Below are 17,164 nucleotides of genomic sequence, written 5' to 3' on the forward strand. Positions count from 1 at the left end.
ACTTTGCTTCTTGCTGCTGTGCGTGGGAATTAGAAATATATTAAAACTGTCAAGATTCTAGGGAGAGTTTGGGAGGAGCGTGATGGGTAACAGCAGTGCCTAGACATAATTTAAGAAATATATAGCTTTAATGAGGTCTCAAACATAGGCGCTGACTCCGTGGGTGCTCCAGGGCTGGAGCACCCAGGGGGAAAAATTAGTGGGTGTTCTGCACCCACCAGTAGGCAAGCTCCCCTCCTCACCTCACCTCGCCTCTGCTGAGTGTGCCAAGTCCCCACCCCTCTGCCTACCTCCTAGCGCTTGCAAAACAGCTGTTTCATGGCGTTACAAGCTCCCGGGGGGGGGGGGGGCGGAGCGGGAATGTGGTGTGCTCAGGGGAGGAGGTGGGGAAGAGGCGGGGCTGCGGTGGAGATTTGGGGAAGGAGTGGAATAGGGACAGGGAGGGGGCAGAGTTGGGGCAGGGACTTTGGGGAAGGGGTTGGGATGGGGGCGGGGCAGGGGCGGGCAGGGCATGGGTGGAGTCGGGGCAGGGCCAGGGGCAGATGGGGGTCAAGCACCCACTGGCGCTAGCAGAAGTTGGCGCCTATGGTCTCAAATATGTGCCCAAGGGAAGGAGATGCACAGTACCTTCTGCTGTTGCACAGAGACTTTTCTGTCATGCCAAGTACTGCTGTCTCAGACTGTGGTTCCAATTAACTGCTGTGGGACTGTATTTGGAATGTGAGAAACTTTGGCAGCTTTCTAGGATGCAAGGCTCTGGTAGTCATTGGTATCTTTAATACTATATAGTCTAAGCCTGCTCAAAGTGGGTCTAACCAGCGTAGTGTTCAATGCCGGCTGCTGTATTGAACCCTGTCTGCAGTAGTGCTCTCAACATTCATGCTACCATTCATGGAGCTGAACTGGGGTAGTGATGGTGGGATTTTTTTCATCAAAAGGCCTTAGGTTAGATGCAGTTTTTATTCCTGGGGGGGATTCTGCACAAAAAAATTCAAAATTCTGCAAAATTCTGCATATTTTATTTGTCAAAATAATGCAATATAAACACACCATAGAATATCAGGGTTGGAAGGGAAGGTCATCGAGTCCAACCCCCGGCTCAAAGCAGGACCAATCCCCAATTTTTGCTCCAGATTCCTAAATGGCCCCTCAAGAATTGAGTTTGCAACCCTGGGTTTAGCAGGTCAATGCTCAAACCACTGAGCTATCCCTCCCCCGTTTCACTTATTTTGGTAATTTATTTAAACTACAACAGGGAAAAAAGTCACAATACCTATTCAGCATTTCCTAAACACATGAAAGTTAACTTACAAACACTTGGTAACCGAGACCCTGCCTTCCAGTTATAATCCTGGATTTTCATTTAAATTACATTACAGAACACCAAATAGAAAAAAAAAAGGAGAAACTCATTTCAAATTGGTCAGACTTTCACACATGAAAGTCATAGTCTTGCTAATCATTGTCCTGGACCTGGCTGGGGACTTTGGAAAGTGTTTGCTTCTGATTGTCCTGGCGTTTTACTGACTGCTTGAAATGTTTTATTTCCCTCAAAGTCTTTTTTTTTTTTTTAATGGGTAAGTAAAATAAATCCTGAGCTGTACCCCACTGTGCCACTTTGGCACAGGAGAAAAGTGAAAAAATGCATAGATCTTCCCAGCTGATTCCCTTCCTGTCATTGATAAGACTTTCCATCCCTCTGGCAACGTAGGGGCCTTACAACTTCTACAGGTTTCAGAGGAACAGCCGTGTTAGTCTGTATTCGCAAAAAGAAAAGGAGTACTTGTGGCACCTTAGAGACTAACGAATTTATTTGAGCATGAGCTTTCGTGAGCTACAGCTCACTTCATCAGATGTTTACCGTGGAAACTGCAGCAGACTTCTACAGGTTTTTATGCTCCTGGGAGAACTGACTGAGAATGGGAACAGTTAACTAACAATAGGAACGTTAACAATGTTACTAGGCAGGCAGGCGGTTCCATTTCTGCCTTGGGACAGAACCTTCCTCCTGCATAATAAAAAGCCCTACCCCTCCATGTCCGGCAAGCCGCAGAAGCAAGCAAGAGAGAGACAGGCCTTGTCTACACTGCCACTTTACAGCACTGCAACTTTCTCGCTCAGGGGTGTGAAAAAACCACACCCCTGAGTGCTGCAAGTTTCATAGGGGTGGGTTTTTTACAGCGCTTGGGAGAGCTCTCTCTCATGGCTGGTGCCACAACTACACAGCCACGGTAAAGCGCTGCTATGTCAGTGCTTTAACATTGCTAGTGAAGACATATCCACAGTCTCTTTCACTTGTTGGCCGGCAGGCACGCCCCACCCCCTGACGGTGAGCGTCTCTCCCCAGGCATGCCCTGCCCCTCTGCCCCCTTACCCCCCGCAGTGATTCGCGTCTCTGAGGCTGCTCCAGGCATGCTGGAACAGATGCACTGCCTGGGCTGCCAGATAAGAGGCATGTCCCCCCCAGACTTCTTTTGCACTTTTCTGCACGGGGGTCACAGAAATATGCAGGCCGTATGGGGGCGCAGAATTTTGTCAGGAGTAAACGGTTTTGGAGACGCATCAATGCCCATTCCTGCTTCAAGAGAAGGGAGAATCTCTCTTGTCTTTGCTGAGCTGATAGCCTCTAGAGTAGAGCATATTAATAAAAAGAAAAGGAGTACTTGTGGCACCTTAGAGACTAACCAATTTATTTGAGCATGAGCTAAGTGAGCTGTAGCTCACGAAAGCTCATGCTCAAATAAATTGGTTAGTCTCTAAGGTGCCACAAGTACTCCTTTTCTTTTTGCGAATACAGACTAACACGGCGGCTACTCTGAAACCTAGCATATTAATAGTTACTCTGTACCTCATAAACTTGAGCTTCAGTTTGCTGCAAATTATAATCCAGCGTGGTCAAGGAAGCTCAATATAAGAAAATGTACAGAAAAGGACAGGAATCTGAACCTGAACTAAATAGTTGCTTTGCAAGTACTGTAAGGTGGAAATCTGTGCGTATTATAGTGACATACAAGTTCATGGTGCTGCATAGGAACACCATGTATGCTAAAAGAAAAGGAGGACTAGTGGCACTTTAGAGACTACAGACTAACACGGCTGCTACTATGCTCAGATAAATCGGTTAGTCTCTAAGGTGCCCCAAGTCCTCCTTTTCTTTTTGCGAATACAGACTAACACAGCGGCTACTCTGAAACCGTGTATGCTGTGCATCAGGATCTGGGGTGAGATCTGATGACCACAAATGCAGGGAACTGTGTATAATCCCCTGTGGGGCCAACAATACATCCATAGATGCTGTCACTAAAATGGTAGAAATCCTCAAGGATGAAATTGGATCACTTCAAATGAACCAAAGCATACAGCAGTTATTGATTTGCTTCTAGGCCTGCACTTCAGAGGGCAGCTGCTCAATGACCTTGACACATTGCCATTTTCTTTGCCTGTGGGTGACTGACTGACAGTTCACTTCAGATGCTTTTTTATATTTTCATCAAATACCCAGCGCTTATGAACTCGTCTCTGGGCCTGACTGAACTATCTGAACCACACAGGGCATCTCAAAACCTGCACTGCAAAGTAAAAGCTTTAAAACTTCATTGCACTTGCTACAGACGCAGGAAAGTTTAGTTGCATTAAAATTGATGCACTGTTTAGTTTTAAGAGCACAACTCTCTAATCTTCAGTTTATATCTAAGGCTAAGATTTTGTCATGGTTATTTTTAGTAAAACTCACGGACAGGTCACAGGCAAAACACAAAAATTAACAGAAGCCGTGACCTGTCGGTGACTTTTGCTGCTGCAGCTCCATGGTTTTCCCGTGCTGGGAGCTGTGGGGTTCCCCCTCTACCCATGGCAGCTGGAAGCTGCAGGGGGGCTCCCCTCCACCCTCGGTGGCTGGGAGCTGCAGGGTGACCATATTTCCCAAAGAGAAAACAGGACACCCCCAGCCACTTGCCCAAGGTGCCGCCCCGCCCATACAAGGCTGTCACTTGTCACTGGAACCCTGAGGAGAGCCCCCTCGGCTAGCCTGTGGCTAGAACCTTGCAGGGGGCCCCCCTGAGGAGGCTGTTGCTGGCGCGGGCCACACTGGCTGCTAGCCCCAGTCCCTGGGCCCCTGGGACTGAAGCAGAGAATGTCAGGGAGGCCTCTGGAAGTCTCGGATTCTGTGACTTCCATGACCTCCATGACATAAATGTAACCTTAATTATACCCAGTGTTTGTCATTCACTTTTTATTGTGCTCAGAAAGCAATGCAGTTGTCTTTCTGGTAATCCTGATATGACTTTAAAGAAACATACTTCTAGTTTGCACAATCTGAAGGCGGGGGGGAGCCAAGCTGATTTCAAGGAACCGCATTAGTAAATGGAAACTGCCCAGTAAAGATGATTTCCAGTGCTACTGTTTGGTTAGTTGCTACAAGTTTTGTAAAATGAACTGCAGAGCAGTATAACGAACTAGTTACACATCAGCCTGCTTTATCTGCAGCATGCTGCTTTTGCACCTTTTGACAAAGAGAAATGTACAGTAAGACAGAAAATTAAAGGATTTAAAGAAGACTTTTCCATCTTAAATCAGGCACATTGGTAATTGTGACCTAGTGCAGGGGTTCTCACAACAAATATCTTGGTGGAATTCCTAGTGCGGCCACCAACTCTTGCTGGTGGCCGCTCTGACAATTTTTCCTAAAATACTTAATTAACTTTAGGAAAAACAAATAAATATGCATAGATACATGTCCAAATCATTGTAATTTGTCTATTTAGGGTTTTTTTTTGCCAACTCAATAATAAAAATAATGTAGTTGTCCCTATTCTTTACTGGACCTAAACAGAACAGAAACACAAATAAGGTGCTTTGCCTGTTTTGCTTTTTTCGGTAGATTTTTTTTTTTTTTAAGACTTGCTAGCTAGTAAGTCTGCTATTGTGAAAAGTGATATTTGTATATTTGTTTATATCACTTTTCACAGCAGATTTACTCATCCACGGCAAGATGGGGGACAAATTATATCCTGGATGGGGAGATGAGTAAGGAGGCAGGAGGGCCAGGACAATGGGGCACTGGATGGCGGGTGGAGGCAGTGGGGGTTAGGGGAATGGGGGGGGTGAGTCTGGGCCTGGAGCCTGGGGTCCTGCTGCACAAGTGGGAGCTGGAGGAGTGGGAGCCAGGGGCGATTTGTGGGGGGGAAGCCTGGGGTCACAGCCTAAAGCCCTGCAGTTCGGGGACAGAACCTGCTGCCCACCCCAGGGCTGAAGCCCAAAGCCCAAGCCCCGCCGCCCCCAGGAAGGCGGGGAGCTCAGATTGGTCGCCTGGCTCCTACAGTGTTCGTGGCTCCAGAAGGGGGCAGGGACCAACCCGTGATGGTGACCCTGGGGAAGGGACCGCTGCTTTGACCCCCGCAAAAAACCCACCACCCAAGAAGTTGTGGCTGCAAAAAAAGCCCCTAGTGGCCGCATGCGGCCACGGTGGCCACATTTGAGAAACACTGAGAGAGAGATTGTGTGCATGAGAGAAGATCCAGGTTTCTCTATTACTTCCTGCTAGGGGAGATCTACGGTAGCTCAAGTGACAGGGGCCTGTGCTTTCTGCAGCTGGTAACACAGCACTCTATTTGAGGATCCCCAAATCCATGTGTGAATCATAGAATATCAGGGTTAGAAGGGACCTCAGGAGGTCATCTAGTCCAACCCCCTGCTCAAAGCAGGACCAATCCCCAATTTTTACACCAGATCCCAAATGGCCCCCTCAAGGATTGAACTCACAACCCTGGGTTTAGCAGGCCAATGCTCAAACCACTGAGCTACTGCATCTTGCAGAGCAGGTTCTGAAACCAAATGTTTATCAAGTGAAAGTGTTGAAAACAGGCTGCTGAGCTTGGATTTGCAGGAAGCCAGTAATTACCTGTTCAAAGGAGTTGTCGGTCTTGGCAGCTTCTTCCAACAAAAACTGGAAACAAGCAAATTGACTACAGCATTTACCAAAGATGTTGTTCTTAGAAGGATCCTTGAATATATATAGGTTTCAGAGGAACAGCCGTGTTAGTCTGTATTCGCAAAAAGAAAAGGAGTACTTGTGGCACCTTAGAGACTAACCAATTTATTTGAGCATGAGCTCACTTCATATATATATATATATATATATATATATATACATCTGCTGAGTGGTTGCCAAATGTGACTATGGAGATCAATGGATATGCAGAGAAAATGGCTTTTTAGTCCAGAGACATTACAATCTGATGTCAGGTCAGGTGCTATGTGCATGATCCATCAGCTCATTTGTTTTTATTGCTTGACTGGAAAGCCAGTGAAGGAATAACTGAGCCCTTTCTTTTAGTTTTTGGAAAAAGATCATAATTAAAACTGAAGGTGTATCCTTCAAACTCATATGGCACAATGCCCCACTGAGATCATGTGCATCCCCTACTCCACATTCTCTGGACTGTTCAGTCAGGATGTTTATAAGGCAGATCCCTGACCTCCTATTTTCAACCCTTTTCTAAGTATTTGAATGCTCACCTTGATTTCCAAACCATGTGTTTTAGTCGATTATTTAAAAATTGCATTTTCTATGTACCGAGAGTATTAACATGCATATTATTTTTGAATCAAGTTGCTGAGTTTTTCCTACTATTAAAACAAAATGAACCTTCATAAGAACATAAGAATGGCCAGACTGGGTCAGAACAAAGGTCCATCTAGCCCAGTATCCTGTCTTTTGATAGTGGCCAGTGCCTGGTGCCCCAGAGGGAATGAACAGAACAGGTAATCATCAAGTAATCCATCCCCTGTCGCCCATTCCCAGCTTCTGGCTAACAGAGGCTAGGGACACCATCCCTGCCCATCCTGGCTCATAGCCATTGATGGACCTATCTTCCATGAAACTATCTAGTTCTTTTTTGAACTCTGTGTGATGTTTCACTCCATATTCTTCATGAAAATATGCTTATGATATGAACATGATATAACTGAGATATACTTTATGCAAGATGGCTCATGTATCACTGGAAAGGTTATGATTTACTGAATGTGATTATCCTGTATCATTTGTATGCCTGCATCATTTCTGTATCTGAAGTTAGGAATAGGGTGACCAGATGTCCCGATTTTATAGGGACAGTCCCAAATTTTGGGATCTTTTTCTTATATAGGCTCCTATTACCACCCACCCCCTGTCCCGATTTTTCACATTTACAGTCTGGTCACCCTAGTTAGGAATATTGACTATGTATCTGTATTTCAACTATACTACTTTGGGTGATGCCCACTGCTAACACTTCAGGTACAACAATGGAAAAGCCAGACAGGGCGGATGGCCCATCAGTGAGGACAACGGATTGTGAAATCTTGGCCTTCCTGCGGAATCTCCGTACTGCCACTGACTCATGGACACTGTGATATTACAGAGTCAGAAGGTCTTCTCACCTGATACTAAACATTACCTGGGACTTCTGGTAACTTTCCACTGGAAGGGAAGGGGGATCAAGTTTGGGAAACAAAGGATTCCTGTCTTATGTAAATCCTATTTAAGGGTAGGGAGGAAGGCAAACGGGATTTCTCCTCTCCATGGCCTGTCTGCCCAAGAAGAAAGACTGCAAAAGGGAAAGCAAGGGGGGAGTCCAGACTGAGACGGGGTCCAGTCTGAAAAGGAATATAACTGGAACTCTGAATCACAGAAGTTTTGCAAACTGCATGCAACAATATGTGAGAAATACTATTTATAACCAATTTCTTTAGTGAAACTAGCTTAGTTTGTGTGTTTGATTTCATTTGCGTAGTAATCTGCTTTGTTCTGTTTGTTACCCCTTTTACCACTTAAAATCTACCTTTTATAGTTAATAAAATTTGTTTTCTTTATTATTAAACCCAATTTCTGTAATTTCTAATGGGGGGGGGGTAGGGGGTAAGAAGTGTGCACACCTGTCTCCCCGTTGAGGGAGGGGGCGAATTTCATAGTATATCTTTGGTCTGCACTCCAAGGAAGGTGGACATCTGAGTGCAGGAGCAAGTCCCTTAAGCTGAGTCTTCCCAGAGCTGATCTGCAGCTGGGTGTGTGTTAGCGAAGCTGCCTGTGTGTGTGTTAGAGAAGGTTTTAAGAGCTTGGCTCAGCAAAACAGGATAAGGGGGCATGCTGGCAGAACAGGAATACTCAGTGGTATCTCAGCACATCAGGTGGCTTCCCAAGAGGTCCAACCCGTCACACCCTGTTATAGTCTTGGTCTTCACATCGTCCTCTGGCAAGGAGTTCCACAGGTTGACTATGCATTGTGTGAAAAAATACTTCCTTTTGTTTGTTTTAAACCTGCTGCCTATTAATTTCATTGGGTGACCCCTACTTCTTGTTTATAAGAAGTAGTAAATAACACTTCCTTATTTACTTTCTCCACACCAGTCATGATTTTATAGACCTCTATCACATTCCCCCTTAGTCATCTGTTTTCCAATCTGAAAAGTCCCAGTCTTATTAATCTCTCCTCATACGGAAGCCGTTCCAGATCCCTAATCATTAGCACCCTGACAGCAGGATTGTCTGGCTATGTAGACTCCCTCCTCAGGCCCTACACTACCAGCACTCCCACCTATCTTTGAGACACCACTGACTTCCTGAGGAAACTACAATCCATCGGTGATCTTCCTGAAAACACCATCCTGGCCACTATGGATGTAGAAGCCCTCTACCCAACATTCCACACAAAGATGGACTACAAGCCGTCAGGAACAATATCCCCAATAATGTCACGGCAAACCTACTGGCTGAACTTTGTGACTTTGTCCTCACCCATAACTATTTCACATTTGGGGACAATGTATACCTTCAAATCAGCGGCACTGCTATGGGTACCTGCATGGCCCCACAGTATGCCAACATTCTTGTGGCTGACTTAGAACAACACTTTCTCAGCTCTCGTCCCCTAGTGCCCCTCCTCTAGATGCGCTGCATTGATGACATCTTCATCATATGGACCCACAGGAAGGAGGTCCTTGAAAAATTCCACCTGGATTTCAACAATTTCCACCCCAACATCAACAGCAGCCTGGACCAGTCCACACAAGAGATCCACTTCCTGGACACTATAATGCAAATAAGCAATGGCCACATAAACACCACCCTGTACCGGAAACCTACTGACCGCTATGCCTACCTACATGTCTCCAGCTTTCATCCAGACCACACCACACGATCCATTGTCTACAGCCAAGTTCTGCGATACAACCGCATTTGCTCCAACCCCTCAGACAGAGACAAACAAGATCTCTATCAAGCGTTCGTACAACTACAATATTCACCTGCTGAAGTGAAGAAACAGATTGACAGAGCCAGAAGAGGACCCAGAAGTCACCTACTACAGGACAGGCCCAACAAAGAAAATAACAGAATGCCACTAGCCATCACCTTCAGCCCGCAACTAAAACCTCTCCAACGCATCATCAAGGATCTACAACCTATCCTGAAGGACGACCCATCAGTCTCACAGATCTTGGGAGACAGGCCAGTCCTTGCCTACAGACAGCCCCCCAACCTGAAGCAAACACTCACCAGCAACCACACACCAGAACCACTAACCCAGGAACCTATCCTTGCAACAAAGCCCGTTGCCAACTATGTCCACATATCTATTCAGGGGACACCATCATAGGGCCTAATCACATCAGCCACACTATCAGAGGCTCGTTCACCTGCACATCTACCAATGTGATATATGCCATCATGTGCCAGCAATGCCCCTCTGCCATGTACATTGGCCAAACTGGATAGTCTCTACGTAAAAGAATAAATGGACACAAATCAGACGTCAAGAATTATAACATTCATAAACCAGTGGGAGAACACTTCAATCTCTTTGGTCACTCGATTACAGACCTAAAAGTGGCAATTCTTCAACAAAAAAACTTCAGAAACAGACTTCAACGAGAGACTGCTGAACTGGAATTAATTTGCAGACTGGATGCAATTAACTTAGGCTTGAATAAAGACTGGGAGTGGATGGGTCATTACACAAAGTAAAACTATTTCCCCATGTTTATTCTCCCCCCCATTCCTCAGACGTTCTTGTCAACTGCTGGAAATGGCCCACCTTGATTATCACTACAAAAGGTTCCCCCTCCCCACCCCCGCTGCTAATAGCTCACCCTAAGTGATCACTCTCCTAACAGTGTGTATGGTAACACCCATTGTTTCATGTTCTCTATGTATATAAATCTCCCCACTGTATTTTCCACTGAATGCATCCGATGAAGTGAGCTGTAGCTCACGAAAGCTTATGCTCAAATAAATTGGTTAGTCTCTAAGGAGCCACAAGTCCTCCTTTTCTTTTTGTGGATACAGACTAACACGGCTGCTACTCTGAAACTAATAATTTTTGTTGCCCTTTTCTGAAATATTCCAATTCCAATATATCCTTTTTTGAGATGGGGCGACCACATCTGCCTGCAGTATTCAAGGTGTGGGCGTACCATGGATTTATACAGAGGCAATATGATATATTCTATCTTCTTATCTATTCCTATCTTAATGAGTCCCAACATTCTGTTCACTTTCTTGGCTGCCGCTGCACACTGAGCAGATGTTTCCAGAGAACTATCCACAAAGACTCCAAGATCTCTTTCTTGAGTGGTAACAGCTAATTTAGACCCCATCATTTTATATGTATAGTTGGGATTATGTTTTCCAATGTGCATTACTTTGTATTTATCAACATGGAATTTCATCTGCCATTTTGTTGCCCAGTCACCCAGCTTTGTGAGATCCTTTTGTAGCTCTTCGCAGTCTGCCTGGGACTTAACTATCTTGAGTAGTTTTGTATCATCTGCAAATTTTTCCACCTCACTGTTTACCCCTTTTTCCAGATCATTTATGAATATGTTTAATAGTCTGTCCCAGTACAGACCCCTGGGGGACACCACTATTTACCTCTCTCCATTCTGAAAACTGACCATTAATTCCTACCCTTTGTTTCCTGTCTTTGAACCAGTTACCAATCCATGAGAGGACCGTCCCTCTTATCCCATGACAGCTTACTTTTCTTAAGAGCCTTTGGTGAGGGACCTTGTCAAAAGCTTTCTGAAAATCTAGGTACTATATCCCCTTGTCCACATGCTTGTTGACCCCCTCAAGGAATTCTAGTAGATTGGTGAGGCATGATTTCCCTTTATAAAACCATGTTGACTCTTCCCCAACAAATTATGTTCATCTATGTATCTGACACATAGAGGATTATGTTCTCACCAACGTAGAAACATTCACATACTTGGGCAACACCATCAGCTAGGATGGTAGAACTAGCCAGGATATCCGGAACAAAATCAATAAAGCCAGGAACACCTTCAGGAGCTTAAATACAGTCTGGAAATCATCAAAATACAACACCAAAACCAAACTCAAGATATATACTTGAGGTACTTTCAATACTACTTTTTAGTGCAGAATGCTGGGGAATGAGAAAGTATGACATGTCCAAACTGTCTTAATTCCATACAACCTGCCTCAGAAAATCCTCCATATCTTTTGACCCAGAAAAATCTCAAACCAAGATCTGTTGACACAGTGCAGCCAAGAGAATCTGAGCACCATCATTGCCAGGAGGCGTTAGAGATGGATTGGTCATGTGCTTTGGATGGATCACCAGAGTAGCAATAAGATGGACACCTGAAGGCAAGCGAAAATGACATGGCGAAGAGCTGTGGAAGCCAAGCTGAAAAATCTGGGGCACAGCTGGGGAACCATTGAAAGATTTGCCAGAACAGACAGGAGTAGAGGAGCTTCGTCACTGCCCTAAAAGTCAGAGGTGTAATAGGAACATAATGATGATGATGTGTCTGACAATTTTGTTCTTACTATAGTTTCAACAAGTTTGCCCCATACTGAAGTCAGGGTTACCGGCCTGTAATTGCCGGGATCACCTCTAGAGCCCTTTTAAAAAATTGGTGTCACATTAGCTCTCCTCCAGTCATCGGGTACAGAAGCTGATTTAAATGATAGGTTACAAACTACAGTTAGCAGTTGTGCAATTTCACATTTGAGTCCCTTCAGAACTCTTGGGTGAATACCATCTGGTCCTGGTGACTTACTATTGTTTAATTTATCATTTTGTTCCAAATCCTCCTTTAATGATACCTCAGTCTGGGACAGTTCCTCAGATTTGTCACCTAAAAAGAATGGCTCAGGTTTAAAATCTCCCTCACATCCTCAGCCGGGAAGACCAATGCAAAGAATTAATTTAGTTTCTCCGCAATGGCCTTATCCTCATAGTGCTCCGTTAGCATCTTGATCGTCCAATGGCCCCACTGGTTGTTTAGCAGCTTCTTGCTTCTGATGTACTTAAAAAAAAAATTTGCTATTACTTTTTGAGTCTTTGGCTAGTTGTTCTTCAAATTATTTTTTGGCCGTCCTAATGATATTTTTACACTTCATTTGGCAGAGTTTATGCTCCTTTCTATTTTCCTCACTAGGATTTAACTTCCATTTTTTAAAGGATGCTTTTTTGGTCCTCACTGCTTCTTTTACTTTGTTGTTTAGCCACGATGGAACTGTTTTGGTTCTCTTACTATGCTTTTAATTTGGGGTGTACATTTAAGCTGAGCCTCTATTATGGTGTCTTTAAAAAGTTTCCATGCAGCTTGCAGGGATTTTACTTTTGGCACCTTTTAATTTCTGTATCACTAACTTCCTCATTTTTGTGTAGTTCCCCTTTCTGAAATTAATTGCTACAGTGTTGGGCTGCTGTGGTGTTTTCCCTGCCACAGAGATGTTAAATTTAGTTATGTTATGGTCACTGTTACCAAGAGGTCCAGCTGTATTCATCTCTTGGACCAGATCCTGTGCTCCACTTAGAACTAAATCAAGAACTGCCTCTCCTCTTGTGGGTTCTAGCTGCTCCAAGAAGCAATCATTTAAGGTGTCGAGAAACTTTATCTCTATCCCATCCTGAGGTGACATGTACCCAGTCAGTATGGGGATAGTTGAAATTCCCCTTTATTATTGAGGTTTTTGTTTTTATAGCCTCTCTAATCTCCCTGAGCATTTCACAGTCATTCTTTTTCTGGACTGTTTGTGTTTGAAAAATATTCTCACTTACACTAGCTGGTCACACATCTTAGGTGCACCATGGAAATCAAGTTGTGACAGTCTTGATTGGTTATCAAGTACAGGAATAAATGCAGTAAAGGGGGATAAACCTGAGAGTCTCTTCATTAAGTTTAGAAGTGGGAGCAACAAGGGTGATGTCATGGTGGGAGTCTGCTATAGACCACCGGACCAGGGGGATGAGGTGGACGAGGCTTTCTTCCGGCAACTCACAAAAGTTACTAGATCGTAGGCCCTGGTTCTCATGGGAGACTTCAATCACCCCAATATCTGCTGGGAGAGCAATACAGCGGTGCACAGACAATCCAGGAAGTTTTTGGAAAGTGTAGGGGACAATTTCCTGGTGCAAGTGCTGGAGGAACCAACTAGGGGCAGAGCTCTTCTTGACCTGCTGCTCACAAACCGGGAAGAATTAGTAGAGGAAGCAAAAGTGGATGGGAGGCAGTGACCATGAGATGGTTGAGTTCAGGATCCTGACACAGGGAAGAAAGGAGAGCAGCAGAATACGGACCCTGGACTTCAGAAAAGCAGACTTTGACTCCCTCAGGGAACTGATGGGCAGGATCCCCTGGGAGAATAACATGAGGGGGAAAGGAGTCCAGGAGAGCAGGCTGTATTTTAAAGAATCCTTATTGAGGTTACAGGGACAAATCATCCCCATGTGTAGAAAGAATAGTAAATATGGCAGGCGACCAGCTTGGCTTAACAGTGAAATCCTTGCTGATCTTGAACACAAAAAAGAAGCTTACAAGAAGTGGAAGATTGGACAAATGACCAGGGAAGAGTACAAAAATATTGCTCAGACATGCAGGAGTGGAATCAGGAAGGCCAAATCACACCTGGAGTTGCAGCTAGCAAGAGATGTTAAGAGTAACAAGAAGGGATTCTTCAGGTATGTTAGCAACAAGAAGAAAGTCAAGGAAAGTGTGGGCCCCTGACTGAATGAGGGAGGCAATCTAGTGACAGAGGATGTGGAAGAAGCTAATGTACTCAATGCTTTTTTTGCCTCTGTCTTCACGAACAAGGTCAGCTCCCAGATTGCTGCACTGGGCAGCACAGCGTGGGGAGGAGGTGACCAGCCCTCTGTGGAGAAAGAAGTGGTTCAGAACTATTTAGAAAAGCTGGACGTGCACAAGTCCATGGGGCCGGATGCGCTGCATCTGAGGGTGCTAAAGGAGTTGGCGGATGTGATTGCAGAGCCATTGGCCATTATCTTTGAAAACTCATGGTGATCGGGGGAAGTCCCGGACGACTGGAAAAAGGCTAATGTAGTGCCCATCTTTAAAAAAGAAAAGGGATCCTGGGAACTACAGGCCAGTCAGCCTCACCTCAGTCCCTGGAAAAATCATGGAGCAGGTCCTCAAGGAATCAATTCTGAAGCACTTAGAGGAGAGGAAAGTGATCAGGAACAGCATGGATTCACCAAGGGCAAGTCATGCCTGACTAATCGAATTGCCTTCTGTGGTGAGATAACTGGATCTGTGGATGAAGGGAAAGCAGTGGACATGTTGTTCCTTGACTTTAGCAAAGCTTTTGACACGGTGTCCCACAGTATTCTTGCCAGCAAGTTTAAAGAAGTATGGGCTGGATGAATGAACTATAAGGTGGATAGAAAGTTGGCTAGATTGTCGGGCTCAACGGGTAGTGATCAATGGCTCCATGTCTAGTTGGCAGGCGGTATCAAGTGGAGTGCCTCAAGGGTCGGTCCTCGGGCCGGTTTTGTTCAATATCTTCATAAATGATCTGGAGGATGGTGTGGATTGCATCCTCAGCAAGTTTGCAGATGACACTAAACTGGGATGAGAGGTAGATACGCTGGAGGGTAGGGATAGGATACAGAGGGCCCTAGACAAATTAGAGGATCGGGCCAAAAGAAATCTGATGAGGTTCAACAAGGACAAGTGCAGAGTCCTGCACTTCGGACGGAAGAATCCCATGCACCGCTACAGACTAGGGACCGAATGGCTCAGCAGCAGTTCTGCAAAAAAGGGCCTAGGGGTTACAGTGGACTAGAAGCTGGATATGAGTCAGCAGTGTGTCCTTGTTGCCAAGAAGGCCAATGGCATTTTGGGCTGTATAAGTAGGGGCATTGCCAGCAGATCGAGGGACGTGATTGTTCCCCTCTATTCGACATTAGTGAGGCCTCATCTGGAGTACTGTGTCCAGTTTTGGGCCCCACACTACAAGAAGGATGTGGAAAAATTGGAAAGCGTCCAGCAGAGGGCAACAAAAATTATTAGGGGACTGGAAACACATGACTTATGAGGAGAGGCTGAGGGAACTGGGATTGTTTAGTCTGCAGAAGAGAAGAATGAGGGGGATTTGATAGCTGCTTTCAACGACCTGAAAGGGGGTTCCAAAGAGGATGGCTCTAGACTGTTCTCAGTGGTAGCTGATGACAGAACAAGGAGTAATGGTCTCAAGTTGCAGTGTGGGAGGTTTAGGTTGGATATTAGGAAAAACTTTTTCACTAGGAGGGTGGTGAAACACTGGAATGCGTTACCTAGGGAGGTGGTGGAATCTCCTTCCTTAGATATTTTTAAGGTCAGGCTTGACAAAGCCATGGCTGGGATGATTTAGTTGGGGCTTGGTCCTGCTTTGAGCAGGGGGTTGGAGTAGATGACCTCCTGAGGTCCCTTCCAACCCTGATATTCTACGATTCTATGATAAAGCGTTAAGTGATTATGACATTGGGAGTAGTTGTTGTTAGTTCTTCTTGGGATAACCATGTTCTCTAATTTCTAGCAAATCACCATTTGGAGGAACTTGTGGCTTATATATTCAGCCTTTACCAGATTGGGAAGCCCCCAGATTTTCCAGAATAATCCTAGTGGGTGTAGCGGGAGTGGGTGGAGTTCCTGCCCTAATGCTAGCACTGCAGAACCCATGGCCTCTCATGGGAGAGCTAAAGCTTTATGCCAATGGTGCCACAATAAATCAAGAAAGGATTTTTACAAACACACCCACATACTCCACAGATGGGAATTTCTGTGGAGATAGAGGTGGTTAGGGACTTTTTAGAAAAGCTGGACGTGCACAAGTCCATGGGGCCGGACGAGTTGCATCCGAGAGTGCTGAAGGAACTGGCGGCTGTGATTGCAGAGCCATTGGCCATTATCTTTGAAAACTCGTGGCGAACCGGGGAAGTCCCGGATGACTGGAAAAAGGCTAATGTAGTGCCAATCTTTAAAAAAGGGAAGAAGGAGGATCCTGGGAACTACAGGCCAGTGAGCCTCACTTCAGTCCCTGGAAAAATCATGGAGCAGGTCCTCAAAGAATCAATCCTTAAGCACTTGCATGAGAGGAAAGTGATCAGGAACAGCCAGCATGGATTCACCAAGGGAAGGTCATGCCTGACTAATCTAATCGCCTTCTATGATGAGATTACTGGTTCTGTGGATGAAGGGAAAGCAGTGGATGTATTGTTTCTTGACTTTAGCAAAGCTTTTGACACGGTCTCCCACAGTATTCTTGTCAGCAAGTTAAGGAAGTATGGGCTGGATGAATGCACTACAAGGTGGGTAGAAAGCTGGCTAGATTGTCGGGCTCAACGGGTAGTGATCAATGGCTCCATGTCTAGTTGGCAGCCGGTATCAAGTGGTGTGCCCCAAGGGTCGGTCCTGGGGCCGGTTTTGTTCAATATCTTCATAAATGATCTGGAGGATGGTGTGGATTGCACTCTCAGCAAATTTGCGGATGATACTAAACTGGGAGGAGTGGTAGATACGCTGGAGGGGAGGGATAGGATACAGAGGGACCTAGACAAATTGGAGGATTGGGCCAAAAGAAATCTGATGAGGTTCAATAAGGATAAGTGCAGGGTCCTGCACTTAGGACGGAAGAACCCAATGCAATGCTACAGACTAGGGACCGAATGGCTAGGCAGCAGTTCTGCGGAAAAGGACCTAGGGGTGACAGTGGACGAGAAGCTGGATATGAGTCAGCAGTGTGCCCTTGTTGCCAAGAAGGCCAATGGCATTTTGGGATGTATAAGTAGGGGCATAGCGAGCAGATCGAGGGACGTGATCGTTCCCCTCTATTCGACATTGGTGAGGCCTCATCTGGAGTACTGTGTCCAGTTTT

Source organism: Caretta caretta, chromosome 18, assembly GCF_965140235.1.
Source record: "Caretta caretta isolate rCarCar2 chromosome 18, rCarCar1.hap1, whole genome shotgun sequence".
Taxonomy (NCBI): Eukaryota; Metazoa; Chordata; order Testudines; family Cheloniidae; genus Caretta; species Caretta caretta.